At 44.9% G+C, this 13,225-nt stretch overlaps 1 protein-coding gene across 1 annotated transcript in view; it reads left to right on the top strand.

The window, feature by feature from the left end:
• The window catches only part of IMPG1 (interphotoreceptor matrix proteoglycan 1), a 99,725-nt gene that overhangs the window by 50,194 nt on the left and 36,306 nt on the right, over positions 1-13,225 (top strand). The gene's annotated exons all lie outside the window — the stretch shown is intronic.

The raw sequence follows: 13,225 nt of genomic DNA, 5'->3' as shown, positions 1-13,225 counted from the left end.
GGGGGGAATAAACATGGGGAAATAGTTTTACTTTGTGTAATGACCTATCCACTCCCAGTCTTTATTCAAGCCGAATTTAATGGTGTCAAGTTTGCAAATTAATTCCAATTCAGCAGTCTCTCGTTGGAATCGGTTTTTGAAGTTGTTTTTTTTTTGTAAATAGCGCACCTTAACTGATCACTCTCCTTACAGTGTGTATGGTAACACCCATTGTTTCATGTTCTCTGTATATATATATATATATATATATCTTTCTACTGTATTTTCCACTGCATGCATCCAATGAAGTGGGTTTTAGCCCACGAAAGCTTATGCTCAAATAAATTTGTTAGTCTCTAAGGTGCCACAAGTACTCCTGTTCCTTTTCTTTAGTCATCTATTCCATTCTCTCTGTTTGGTAATTTGATTTACAGAACTCTGATGCATGAGAGTATGCAGAAGTCCACAGGATCTTCTGTAAGCTCTTTAAGTTCAGAAAAGGGCAACTAAAATGATTAGGGGTTTGGAACGGGTCCCATGTGAGGAGAGATTAAAGAGGCTAGGACTTTTCAGCTTGGAAAAGAGAAGACTTGGGGGGGATATGATAGAGGTATATAAAATCATGAGTGGTGTGGAGAAAGTGAATAAGGAAAAGTTATTTACTTGTTCCCATAATATAAGAACTATGGGCCAAATGAAATTAATGGGCAGCAGGTTTAAAACAAATAAAAGGAAGTTCTTCACACAGCGCACAGTCAACCTGTAGAACTCCTTGCCTGAAGAGGTTGTGAAGGCTAGGACTATAACAGCGTTTAAAAGAGAACTGGATAAATTCCTGGAGGTTAAGTCCATTAATGGCTATTAGCCAGGATGGGTAAGGAATGGTGTCCCTAGCCTCTGTTTGTCAGAGGGTGGAGATGGAGGGCAGGAGAGAGATCACTTGATCATTACCTGTTAGGTTCACTCCCTCTGGCACGCCTGACATTGGCCACTGTCGGTAGACAGGATACTGGGCTGGATGACCCAGTATGACTGTTCTTATGTTCTTATATGACATTCTCTATGAATAAGCAATACAAATCTACAGAGAAAAAAAAATACATATGGTGTGAAATTCTGGCTCCATATTAATACCAAAACTCCCATTAACTTGAACCAACCCAGTATTTCATCTGTGGAGTCTGAAATAATGCATGAACAAAATTCTGAGGAGCACAGTAGCATACAGTCAGTATTCTAGAGCACCATATACAGTGCAACCCCTATTTTACATACTAATTGAGGATTGAAGAATTCATAAAATCAAAACGTTTATAAAACTGAACAACTCACAGTTACAGTAGGTACAGTGCATAAGTCACAGTACGAGGCACTGTATCGCTTTCTTCTCGTCCTTCAAATCACTGCAAAGTAATTTCCAGTGCATTGAAGGCACCAGAATATGAAGAGACGTCAAGTTGTTCTTCATTGACCTCACTTTTGTTAAGTGATTTTTTTTCTTTCTGTTGGGAAAAATGGTTTGTATAATTGGTCATTTGTAAGATCAGTGCTGTTAAAATCAAGGTTCTGCTGCATGCATTTCTAAAACAGATGACTACAAATAAGAGATAAGCGTGGCACTATAATTTCTTCCCTGTCTCTTCCCCTCTTTGTCTCCAAATAAAACCAAACAGCCTACCCAGTTTGCCAGTGAGCAAAAAGGCTCCTGCCCTCACTGCTAGCCAACCAGTCAGCGTCTGAGCCCAGAATATAGCTTTCTTGGCTTTTTTTAGCCAACCATCCCCTACTGCTTCCAGGATGACCCTGGGGCAAGCACTAGCAGCAGTAGGAGGCAGGGGAAGGAGCAAGCCAGGGATCAGTGAAATAGATCAATACTGTCTCCATTCAGGAGAACCATCCTGGCCCCCCCATAGCACCATTTACAAGCCTCAAAAAAAGCCTTGGAAAGCAGGGAGCCCTGAAAGGTCAAAAATCTCTCCAAGTTAGACAGTTCCTGAGGGTGAAACCTTCCAGCAGCCACTGTTGAGCATGGAGAGGTAATTAAGTGAATGAAGATATGCAGCTATGGCAAATTAAAGTGGGTCACCCAAATTTATGATCTGGAACCAGCACCCAACATGGGATTGGTCTTTCAGCAATATTCTCAAGTGTTTTGTCCAGTACCATTTCAAATAGCTCTCTCTGGAGCTAGAGGGACCCAGGGGCTGCTAGGGGGACCCTGGAGCTGAATTCAATGCCTTTCCCCAGCGCTTGCAAATTCTGTAAGCACAACAGAAAAGGCATTTTTAAACTGACTCCATCATACATAGTGCTTGAATAAAGCAACAGAGGGTCCTGTGGCACCTTTAAGACTAACAGAAGTATTGGGAGCATAAGCTTTCGTGGGTAAGAACCTCACTTCTTCAGATGCAAGACTTGCATCTGAAGAAGTGAGGTTCTTACCCACGAAAGCTTATGCTCCCAATACTTCTGTTAGTCTTAAAGGTGCCACAGGACCCTCTGTTGCTTTTTACAGATTCAGACTAACACGGCTACCCCTCTGATACAGTGCTTGAATAGGCAGTCTGATCTCCCAATGATCTTCTAAGACTCCTTCTTTGTATTTTGTTGCATTCTGGTTGGTAGGTAGGTAATGTTAGGATTTGCACCACATATATGGTGTGATGTTTGTCGGAGGAAAGTTTCTGGGACAAATGGATCTACCATGTGTGTGTAAATGTAGTTGTGGACAGCGTTTCTATATTTGTACCTCTGGTAAGTATGGTCAATTTAAATTTATATCTAAGCTTCAGAGTCCTCAGTGCTCTACAGTAGTGGTTCTCAACCAGGGGTTCGAGGCCCCCTGGGAGGCCATGAGCAGGTTTCAGGGGGTCCACCAAGCAGGGCCAGTGTTAGACTTGCTGGGGCCCGGGGCAGAAAGCCGAAGCCCCACCACATGGGGCTGAAGTCTGGGGCCCTGAGCCCCACCACTCAAGGCTGAAGCCAAATTTAGCTTTGAGGGGGCCCCTATGGCATGGGGTCCCAGGCAACTGCCCTGCTTGCTAGCCCCTAATGCCGGCTTTGGCTTTTATATGCAGAAAACCAGTTGTTGTGGCACAAGTAGGCTGTGGAGTTTTTATAGCATGTTGGGTGGGCCTCCGAAAGAAAAAAGTTGAGAATCCCTGCTGTCATGAATATAAGGGGAAGGGTAGCAACCTTTATGCATCCTTGGCAGCTGTACTGAATTGCTTTACCTGTAAAGGGTTAAGCAGTTCAAATAACCTAGCTGGCACCTGACCAGAAGGACCAATGAGAAAAGAAGATACTTTTAAATCTGGGGCAGGGGGGAGGCTTTGTTTGTTACGTGTGTTGTTCCCTCTCCGTACGGATGGAGAAGCCAAGCAGGTACAATATCATCTGAAAAATATACCAAGAATAATCCATTTAAAACCACAGAAACTGAGAGTTACCTTCCATCCTGGTTTTGCAGGTGTGATTCTATTACTTTTTTCTTTATAACTAAAGTTCTTCTTTTAAGAACCTGATTGATTTCAGTGTCCTGAAGACAAAGGGTCTGGTCTGTGCTCACATTGCTAAGGCAACTGGTTGGTAGTTTATTCTCAAGCCTCCCCAGGAAAGGGGGTGAAGGGGCTTGGGATATTTAGGGGGGATAGGGATTCCAAGTGACCCTTCCCTGAATATTTTGTGTAAATCACTTTGTGGTGACAGCAATATCATTCTAAGGGTATGTCTACACTACGAAATTAGGTCGATTTAATAGAAGTTGATTTTTTAGAAATCGATTTGATACAGTCGATTGTGTGTGTCCCCACTAAGCGCATTAAGTCGGTGGAGTGCGTCCACAGTACCGAGGCTAGCGTCGACTTTCGGAGCGTTGCACTGTGGTAGCTATCCCACAGTTCCTGCAGTCTCCGCTGGCCATTGGAATTCTGGGTTGAGCTCTCAATGCCTGATGGGGCAAAAACATTGTTGCGGGTGGTTCTGGGTACATGTCGTCAGGCCCCCCTCCCTCCGTGAAAGCAATGGCAAAAAATCATTTCTCGCCTTTTTTCCTGGGTTAGCCATGCAGAAGACATACCATGGCAAGCATGGAGCCCGCTCAGCTCACTGTCACCATATGTCTCCTGGGTGCTGCTGGCAGACGCGGTACTGCAGTGCTACACAGCAGCATCCCCTTGCCTTGCCTTGCCGACGGCAGACAGACAATACAATACGACTACTAGCCGTCGTTGTCGTCCCGTGGGTGCGCCTGGCCGACCTCAGTTAGGTTGGTCGGAGGCACCTGGGCAGACATGGGTGCTCCTGGCCGGCCTCGGTGAGGTCCGTCGGGGGCACCTGGACAAAAATGGGAATGACTCCACGTCATTCTCTTCTTTAAGTTTCATCTAATGGAGATTCAGTCCTGCCTGGAATATCATGCCAGCTGGAGGCTTCTGCCTCAGGCTGCTCTCCCAATCAGCAGCACCGTGCTATCGCACTTACCCCAGCCTACCCCTTGCTCCCATGGCTCATGAAGCCTGGACAGTAGTAAGGAGCAGTTCAACTATAGGCTGAGCAAGTGCATAATGGTGGTAGAATGTGCCTTTGGACGTTTAAAAGCTCGCTGGCGCAGTTTACTGACTCGGTTAGACCTCAGCGAAACCAATATTCCCATCGTTATTACTGCTTGCTGTGTGCTCCACAATATCAGAGAGTAAGGGGGAGACCTTTATGGCGGGGTGGGAGGTTGAGGCAAATCGCCTGGCCACTGATTACGCACAGCCAGACACCAGGGCGGTTAGAAGAGCACAGCAGGGCGCACTGTGCATCAGAGAAGCTTTGAAAACCAGTTTCATGACTGGCCAGGCTACGGTGTGAAAGTTCTGTTTGTTTCTTCTTCATGAAAACCCACCCCCTTGGTTCACTCTACTTCCCTGTAAGCCAACCACCCTCCCCTCCCCCCTTTGATCTCCACTTGCAGAGGCAATAAAGTCATTGTTGTTTCAAATTCATGCATTCTTTATTAATTCATCACACAAATGGGGGGATAACTGCCAAGGTAGCCCAGGAGGGGTGGGCGAGGAGGGAAACACAGGGGTGGGTAGTTGTAGGGGCACCCCCTAGAATGGCATGCAGCTCCATCATAGAAGCGGCATGTCTGGGGCTCTGACCCAGAGCGGCCGTTTGCCTCTCTGGTTCTTTGGTAGGCTTCACGCAGCACTGCTGCAGGTCCCTGTTATAACCTCTGTCCTTCATGCCCTTGGAGTTTTTTTCAAATATTCCGGCATTTCGTCTTTTGGCACGGAGTTCGGATAGCACGGATTCGTCTCCCCATACAGGAACCTCCCATTCGGTCCATGCTGGAGCTCTTTTGCGATTCTGAGACTCCATGGTCACCTGTGCTGATGAGCTCTGCATGGTCACCTGCTGATCAGCTCGCTACGCTGGCCAAACAGGAAATGAAATTCAAAAGTTTGCGGGGCTTTTCCTGTCTACCTGGCCAGTGCATCTGAGTTGAGAGTGCTATCCAGAGCCACTACCCCAAACTGGACCCAGCAAGGTCAATTTCAGCGCTAATCCCCTCGTCGGGGGAGGAGTACAGAAATCGATTCTTTATAATAAATAAGAGCACTTTAAGTCGACAAAAATGGCTTCGTTGTGTGGATGGGTGCAGGGTTAAATCGATCTAACACTGCTAAATTTGACCTAAACTCATAGTGTAGACCAGGGCTAAGAAATTAGTGCCTTAGAGAAGTTTTAACCTACGCTGGTAAAATGTAAGCTTAGGGGGTCTTTTATGTGGGTCCCCACATCTGTACCCCAGAGTTCAGAGTGGGGGAGACCCTGACACCTGCTCTACAGGATGAGCTACAGATACATTCCCTGTCCTGAGAAACTAAAAGACAAGTATGATAAGATGTGATTGTTAAGTTTTCAGAGCAGGGACCTTGTCTTTTTACCTAAACCACCTAGCGCATGTTTGGTCATTATAAAACAAAAATAATAAGTCACACCAGGGGACTTAGAAGAATGGTTAATATGTTATTTTTACTTTAAAAAAAATAAATTTCATGTCTATGGGCCTCTCAGAAGAAAAGAATCCACAGTAGAGATTTGTGTGAGGAGATATCCACGTATAGTATGTGGTGTCTACATTTCGCTCATCCTAATCGCCTAATCCAAAATGGCATTCCCTGCCATTTCCTTTCTGGACACAGTAAAGAACCACACAGAAAATGAGACTAGCATTATGAGAGGAATAGGACCAGAGTGACTGCCATTCAAGATTAGACTAACAGATCAAGTACTCCAGTACCTGCAAGTACTGCAATCAGAACCAGATGTTGCAAAGGAAAGTATCATACTAGATAGTTGTAGAATGCAATAACATGATCAGTCCCTCCAGTTGCAGGTGGTTAATTGTTGGCTTATGTTCTGAAGCATGAGGGTTTATTTATTTGTAGATAATGTAGCTGCAAATGAAAATAATTGTTGACTGAAATGGTAATTTCTTGCCACAGTCAAAAATTGTATTATGCTTTTAATTTCATTGGCAGGCATGCTACATGCTGTGAACTGCTGCAAGTCTCTCTCACATATTGTACACTTTATTCTCATTCTGCAGTCTTCTCTCTCACACATGGAGTTCTGAAACAAAAGAAAACCACACACTTTTTGATCAGCACAGCAGTCTGAAAATTCTAAGGAATAAGAAACACTTCTCTGCCTGAATGATCTGTGCATTGTACTTGAAAATAATGTTTTTGATTGCAATTGTCATTAATAACTTTATTTTCAAATACATTTGCACATCTTATTAATGCAGAGTAGCACATCACATCTTTCAGATCGCAGGGCTGATCAAAAACAGTACAGTTTCCCTTTAATAAACAAGCATTGGCATGAAATTATACCTTTCATAGATGAAAATGCTCCATTTATCTCATTGTCATTCACTCACTGGTTGTAGACTTGGTGTCACCAATCCACATGATTGCTGAACATTGCATTTTTCTAAATAAATGAAAAATACTGTAGCCACACAGCTCCCTCTTGGTTACCTCTCTATTGGCTACCTCAGCAGAGGGGCATTATTTATTTGTTTCACTTCAGTCATTTCCAGATCACAGACCATGAAGAATGTGTTAATTACACTGGTCTACAATTTTTGAGAAGTCGTCTGCTTCAGAGATAAAATGTGCTATTTATTATGTATTTTGATGTGCTGAATTCAAATATGACAATTAAAACAACTGATTGGCTACTGTTTCTAAGATATTTAAGATTTTACATTTTATGTCCATGTATATTGTGTAGATAGTAGAGTTTTAATCATAAATTGTAAACCTAGGTCTTTTCATGTGTTTATGGTTGCTTTACATGATAATATTTCACCTGTCCTGTTTATGTAACACTTTAAAAATCAGCAAAAGGGTTATATAAATAAAATTTATTATGAAACAAAAGGCAAAAAACTATTCTGTACATAGAGTAGTACAAAACTATTCAGTGTCTACTCGGCGCTTCTTGGCTTGTCTCTTGTATTTATTAAATGGAGCATCTCTTGTCACTGTCCAGCAACAGTCTGCAAGCATTGATGGGCTCCATTTGCCCTGATAGCGTTTCTCCATTGTTGCAATGTCCTGGTGAAATCGCTCGCCGTGCTCGTCGCTCACTGCTCCGCAGTTCAGTGGGAAAAAAAAAATCTAGATGAGGGTGCAAAAAATGTATCTTTAGTGACATGTTGCAACCAAGGCTTTTGTATGCCTTGAGGAGGTTTTCCACCAACAACCTGTAGTTGTCTGCCTTGTTGTTTCCGAGAAAATGTATTGCCACTAACTGGAAGGCTTTCCATGCCGTCTTTTCCTTGCCACGCAGTGCATGGTCAAATGCATCATCTCGAAGAAGTTCACAAATCTGAGGACCAACAAAGACACCTTCCTTTATCTTAGCTTCACTTAACCTTGGACATTTTCCACGGAGGTACTTGAAAGCTGCTTGTGTTTTATCAATGGCCTTGACAAAGTTCTTCATCAGACCCAGCTTGATGTGTAAGGGTGGTAAATCTTCCTTGATTCAACAAGTGGTGGATGCTGAACACTTTTCCTCCCAGGCTCCAATGACTGTCGGAGTGGCCAATCTTTCTTGATGTAGTGGGAATCACTTGCACGACTATCCCATTCACAGAGAAAACAGCAGTACTTTGTGTATCCAGTCTGCAGACCAAGCAAGAGAGCAACAACCTTCAAATCGCCACAAAGCTGTCACTGATGTTGGTCATAATTTATGCACCTCAAAAGTTGTTTCATGTTGTCATAGGTTTCCTTCATATGGACTGCATGACCAACTGGAATTGATGGCAAAACATTTACTGCATAATGGCAAACAGCTTTAAGACTCGTCTTCGATGAATCAATGAACAGTCTCCACTCATCTGGATCGTGAACGATGTTGAGGGCTGCCATCACACCATGGATGCTGTTGCAAGCTACAAGATCACCTTCCATGAAGAAGAATGGGACAAGATCCTTTTGACGTTCACGGAACATGGAAACCCTAACACAGGCCTGCACAACATGCGGCCCAGGGGCCGCGTGCGGCCCGCGGGGGTTGAGTAGGTGGGCGCACTTTGCGGCCCGCGGGGGGGTGAGTAGGCAAGCGGCGGGTAAAGGAGGGGGGCTGAGTAGGCGAGAGGGCGGGCAGTAGCAGGGAGTGAGTAGGCAAGCCGGCGGAGGGGGGCTGAGGAGGCAAGCGGCGAATCGGTAACTGACCTGTTCTACTGATCTGGTCTGGCTCCCATCCCCTCTCCCAGGGCCAGCTCCAGGCACCAGCAAAACAAGCAGGTGCTTGGGGCGGCACATTTCTAGGGGTGGCATTCTGGCGCCGGCCATCATAGGCGCCAACTCCGAGGCATGGAGAAAAAGTGCCCCCGCCACCCCAGCTCGCCTCCGCCTGCTCCCCTGAGCGTTCCGCTGCCACTCCGCTTCTCCCCACTCCCTCCCAGGCTTGCCACGCGCGAAACAGCTGTTTCGCGCAGCAAGGCTGGGAGGGAGGACAAGCCGAGTGGCGGGGCGCTCAGGGGAGGTGGTGGAGCGGAGGTGAGCTGGAGCGGGGAGTGGTTCCTCTAACCCCCGTTACTTCCTGCGCCCCCCCACCCTAGCTCACCTCTGCTCGCCTGCTCCCCTGAACACGCCGCTTCTCCGCCCTCCCTCGCCTGAGAGGGAGGGGGGAGAAGCAGAGCGGCAGCACACCTGGGGGAGCAGGCGGAGCGGAGGTGAGCTAGGGCGGGAGGTCGCGGGGGGCCCTGCAGGAAGCAATGGTGGGGGGAAATGCAGCACACAGGGGGATGAGGCGGGGCTGGGGGTTTGGGGAAGGGGTTCGGAAGGGGTGGAGTTGGGGCGGGGCTGGGGGCAGAGGAGCACGAAAAAAAAGGGGGTGGCAAAAATCCTAGAGCTGGCCCTGCCCTCTCCAAGAGTTGCAGCTGTCTGGAGGTGCCTGCCTTCCATGCCTTCCTCATTCACACCTCATTCATTCAACAGGGCAATTGATTACAAAGGGGGGATCTTATTCTACTTCTAGCAAAAAGACATTGTTCTTTTACCTTAATTATACTACCTTAGGGGCCCGCTATAACAAATTACCGAGGTTCAATACTGCTGTTTCGGTGGGGTGGCGCTGGGGGTGTGTGTGTGTGTGTGTGTGTGTGTGTGTGTGTGTGTGTGTGTGTGTGTGTGTGTGTGTGTGTTTCGGCAGCGCTGGGGGAGTTGTTTCCATGGGGCGGGTGGGACGGGGGTATGTGTTGTGTTTCGGGGAGGGGGTTGGCAGCACTCGGGGGGTTTCGGCCCTCAGCTGTTTTCTTTGGAGTAATATGGCCCTCGCCGCTTTGCGAGTTGTGCAGGCCTGCCCTAACATCACCTGCCAGGAGATTCCACTGCTGTAGTCTGGAGCCCAACAGCTCTGCCTTACTCTTGGGTAGTTCCAAATCCCTGACAAGGTCATTCAGTTCACCTTGTGTTATGAGGTGTGGTTCAGAGGAGGAGGATGGGAGAAAATGTGGGTCCTGTGACATTGATGGTTCAGGACCAGAAGTTTCATCCTCTTCCTCTTCCTCGTCTGACTCAAGTGAGAATGATTCTGGTGCATCAGGAACCGGCAGTCCTTCTCCCTGGGGTACTGGGCGTATAGCTGATGGAATGTTTGGATAATGCACAGTCCACTTTTTCTTCTTTGACACACCTTTCCCAACTGGAGGCACCATGCAGAAGTAACAATTGCTGGTATGATCTGTTGGCTCTCTCCAAATCATTGGCACTGCAAAAGGCATAGATTTCCTTTTCCTGTTCAACCACTGGCGAAGATTTGTTGCACAAGTGTTGCAGCATATGTGTGGGGCCCACCTCTTGTCCTGATCTCCAATTTTGCAGCCAAAATAAAGGTGATAGGCTTTCTTAACCATAGTGGTTATACTGCGCTTTTGTGATGCAAAAGTCACTTCACCACAAACATAGCAGAAGTTATCTGCACTGTTCACACAAGTACGAGGCATCTCTGCTCACTTTGGCTAAACAGAAATGTGTCCCTTTGCAAAATCAAACACTGACAAATAAGAGAGCACGACACTGTATGATTTCTAGAGCTGATATAGGGCAATTTGTTCAGCAGAGTGATGTAAGCTTCGTTATGATTGCATCATCCATGACTTCTAGGAATAACATGATGCAATTCATATCATGTATGATGCAATACCAGCTTCAGATTGCATCATTCATTGTTTTGCCTAAAAAGCAAGTACTGTCCAAACCCAGTCATAGATTTATTCCTAGATCCAGTCAAAGATGTATTTTAGTCATTTCTGGTTTAAACTGAGATCCCTTCCCTTTATAACTCACTTATCCTCCGCCATTCCCAAGTCAAGGGTCGTATATACTGACCCAATAGCATATCTTGAAAACTAGAGCCAATCAACAATTTTAAGCATCATTTTCGTTCTCAGTGACCCAGAATTAGTAAAGTTTGACTACATTTATTTCAGAAGCATTTTGGCTGTAGAGCAGTGTTACGCTTAATCACAGTTAGCACCTAACTGAGTTTCACCAGGGGACCTGTTTCTCGCCCCAGGGTACCATTTGTTTGGCTGAACCCCCAGCCCCCCCAATTACAGTGTAGGATGAAATGGCTCTCTCAGTATAGGCTCTTCTACCTCAGCACTCTGATATTTGGTGTTCTGTCTGAAACTAGGCAGTGCCATACCTGCCTGATACTCATGCATGAGGCAGACTGAGGAACAAAGTATCTAATGAATCCACCCAGAGATGTGCGAGTCACCAAGTTAAGAGACAAGGGCTACCAGCTGTTTGGAAAGGGAGAAAGACAACTCCTTCTTCCCTGCTGTCAGAAGAGAAAAAGGAGCAAGAAAGATGAGCTATCCCTTCTAGCTGCCAGGTGAAGGAGAGGGACTTAAGAATCACCTCATTACAACCTAAGGGAAATATAGGGAGAAAGGAGTCCCTCAAACCCCACAACTCAATCAGAGAGGAGGAAAAGAGTAGGGAGAATATTCCTTTTCTTCATGATGGCTCCAAAAAGAGGAGGGGCTGTAGCTTGCCATAAGGAGTTTGCTGGGAGGAGCTAGTTTACTTTTTGCTCCACTTGGAGATGTGCAGATGTGTACTTTTTTTGCACATGTGCAAACTCAGTCTGCTAGAGCTGCAATATACAACAGTCTTTATTAGCGGTGTGCAGTTTTTGAAACTAGAATGCAGTAGCTTACTGGAAAAGGACTAAAAATGACAGATCACTCTCCAACTACTGAAAATCACTCACTGATATCAGAGGATAATGGGGAAAAATTGAAGTTGATTTGGTTTCTGTAGCGGTCTATCAAAAGCATTGCTAAAGTCTAAGTATACACTTCTTTCTACCCTTAACTCTCAGAATTCCTAAAAAAAAAAAAAAAAAAAAAATCATTCTGTAGCATTATAAAGTCAGAGTTTACAGCCAGAAGGGATCACCTAATCATCTAATCTGACCTCCTGTATATCACAGGCCTCCAGCACCCGCACACTAAACCTAACAACCAAAATTAGACCAAAGTATTACAGCCCATAGAAGACTAAACTACTGTGTACCACACACAGAGAATAGGAGGGACCAGTACTCGGGGCCCTGAAATGGCAGAGAATTTATTAAATGAAATATACCCAGGTAATCCTGGCAAGTGACTGGCACTCACATGCTGCAGAGGAAGGCAAAAAACCCTGAAGGTCATTGCTAGTCTGACCTGGGGGAAAATTCCTTCCTCTCCAGCAGTTTGGCATGTTTCTTTTCATAAAAATTCAGGCTAACTATCTGTAATATGCTACAGTTAGTGTTTCCATATCTTGTTCCCAATTAGTGTTACCATTCATGCTTAGAAATTTGCTGTTTTCTAGTCCTTCCTTAGACTTCTTCTTAAATGAGACACGGCATAAAATTGTTTTAGGCCCAAAATTGAGGCAGGGTAAGTACATATTATGTAACATCCCTGGATGGATAGATTCTTCCATGTATGCTATATGGAATTTACCTTCCTTTAAGGAAGTTAAAACATACTTTTCTCTTCCCCTTCCCTCTCCTCCCCTCCACTTCCTTTATAAATTGAAGTGGGATTCCACTGGCCTTCATTTATCCCTTTCTTCCTCCCATGGAAACGTATGATCATTTCTACTACTCCACTGTGAAAATATGCAAAGAATGTTTAATTTTCTTCTATCTGTAATTATTCTTGCTATCCCTTTGAGGGCCTTCAGTCTACTTCACTGAATTCTTTTCCATTATATCTTTAAAAAATACGTTAGTCATTTGTTTTTATTCTCATTAGGCTTGTCCTTGTGAACTCAATGGGAATTTTGATTCCATACTTTTAAATGTTGCTAAGGAACATTACATACCTATTCCATTATAATCCACTATGTCCTATAGTGTCTTTCAACATCATAATGACTATGAGGTTAAGGAAGAACAACAGAAAAGGAAACTGTTTAATTTCCAGTGTAATTTTCTCTCACAAATTCTTCCCAGATTACTTGGAACTCTGCTAAATTTTTCATTCAGTTGATTTTTAACTACTTATGTTATTTTCTCCAGGCAAACATAGCACTGATTATTAATTGAGGACAGATGTGGTTTTTGCAATCTCTACAGCAATATTCTCTGTGGGTCTGATCCTGTGAGGTACAGTGTTCAGTGGTATTTGGAGGTGCTCAACACCCTGTGGAAGCGAGCTCTT

This window comes from Emys orbicularis, chromosome 3, assembly GCF_028017835.1.
Source record: "Emys orbicularis isolate rEmyOrb1 chromosome 3, rEmyOrb1.hap1, whole genome shotgun sequence".
NCBI lineage: Eukaryota > Metazoa > Chordata > Testudines > Emydidae > Emys > Emys orbicularis.
The sequence above is the reverse complement of the archived record's forward strand: the minus strand, read 5'-3'. Positions and strand labels throughout refer to the sequence as shown.